This window comes from Anarrhichthys ocellatus, unplaced genomic scaffold, assembly GCF_004355925.1.
Source record: "Anarrhichthys ocellatus isolate YVR2014 unplaced genomic scaffold, GSC_Weel_1.0 scaffold8851, whole genome shotgun sequence".
NCBI lineage: Eukaryota > Metazoa > Chordata > Actinopteri > Perciformes > Anarhichadidae > Anarrhichthys > Anarrhichthys ocellatus.
The window spans coordinates 1-1579 of record NW_022288825.1 but is presented as its reverse complement, the minus strand read 5'-3'; the positions used below and the strand labels follow the sequence as shown (position 1 = coordinate 1579).

The window sequence follows — 1579 nt, the reverse complement described above, 5'->3', positions numbered from 1 at the left end:
TCTGGGGGGATGTGAGTACCTAGAATATACAGACATAATAAAAAGACAGTGAGGATGAGGAGCTTTGTTTCAATGTAAAGTCACAGATGGGTAAGTTAGTGAAGAGCAGGAGTAAAGCCAGACATCTTACCGAAGAAGACCCTGTAAGTGGATGTTTTCTTAACGAAGCAACTCAGACCAAAGTTGATGAGGCGAACTCGCGGGATGTCCGAGCTGGTCTCGACCAAGATGTTTTCCGGTTTTATGTCCCGGTGGAAGATGTGTTTGTCTTCACGATCAATTGCTGCATCGATGAGCTGTTTCAGAATCACCTGACGGACAAAAAGAGAGAGATGATCAGAGAGGAGGATGTTCTGACATGTTCTCATGGCTGTGACTCGGAGCCGACAACAGCAGCTTACCTTGGCTTCCTCTTCGTCTAAGGGGCCTCCGTTAGTTTTGATGTGGCCGAGAAGGTCTTTGGCAGGGATTGGTCTCTCCAGCACCAGGATCAGCTCCTGGTCCAGTTTGTAGCAGTCCAGAAGGGATACGGGTGCCGATGTCCCCTCTGATTTGGCCGCCAGTTTTAACATGACGGCGACCTCCACGGAGATCCCTTTCTGAAACATCACAACAGAGTTGAGTATGAGAGAGAAACACGATTCATCCGTAATACATTCAGAAAGAGAGCGCAGCACATTTCAACAGCAGCAGGTGTTGCTCACTCACGTGTTTGCAGAGAATCTTGTCATTAGGAACGTGTTTGATGGCAACCTACGAGGTACAAACAAGACTTGGTTAGCACTTCCTGACCATAGTGTGTGTGCGTGTGCGTGTGTAACACTTACATGTAGATTATCTGCTTTGCGGTAGCCAGCAAACAGATCCACATCCTCCTTCGCCGAGCAGATCCTGCTGCTGGTATTTGGCCTCAAATTCAGCGAAACAGAAAAACAAAAATTCTGTTTTATTACATTTGTGAGTAACAGCAACTATATGTTACCTAAATATGACTCCCTCCTATGTTTGTTATATCTAATATAAATTATGATTTTACACTGAACATAATAAAGCCAAACTACTGACCTGTTAGGCCATGTACCGACAAACCCCGTTGGGTGTGTTCAGTCTCTGTAGGTCCAGAGGCCTCCTTCGGGTCCAGCCTGCTCTTCTCCATGTTTGGACCTTCAGCACCGGCGACGGCCTTCCCCTTATTGCCTCTCTTGCTCACATCTTCCACAGATGTGTTGCAGCTTTCTACAGATGAGGAAAACAAACAGAGGAACATCAGTGTGTTGACAATCACAACACTAACGTGGACAAAAACTGATGATGGGATACGTTTCCAAAAGCAGTTTCACATGATCAGCTTACCAGAGTCTTCTAAGGTGGACGCCTCTACATCTTCTCTGGCTTTCTCCGTCACTTCTGTCAGGCCACATTCGTCAGAGGAGGTTCGGTTGTCCCTTTTACCGCAATTCATTGTCTTCTTTGCAGAGTCTTTGTCCATTAAGATATTGAAGAAGTTTCGAACACGAGAACTGTGCGAGTACCGATCCAATGCTTCACTGAGTGAACTTGCCACTGAGTGTGTTCTTAA

General features: G+C 46.1%; 1 pseudogene; it reads right to left on the bottom strand.

Moving 5' to 3' along the window:
• Positions 1 to 95: 95 nt before the first annotated feature.
• On the bottom strand, positions 96 to 1489 carry LOC116380789 (serine/threonine-protein kinase pim-1-like; annotated as a pseudogene).
• Between the last annotated feature and the right edge of the window lie 90 nt (positions 1490 to 1579).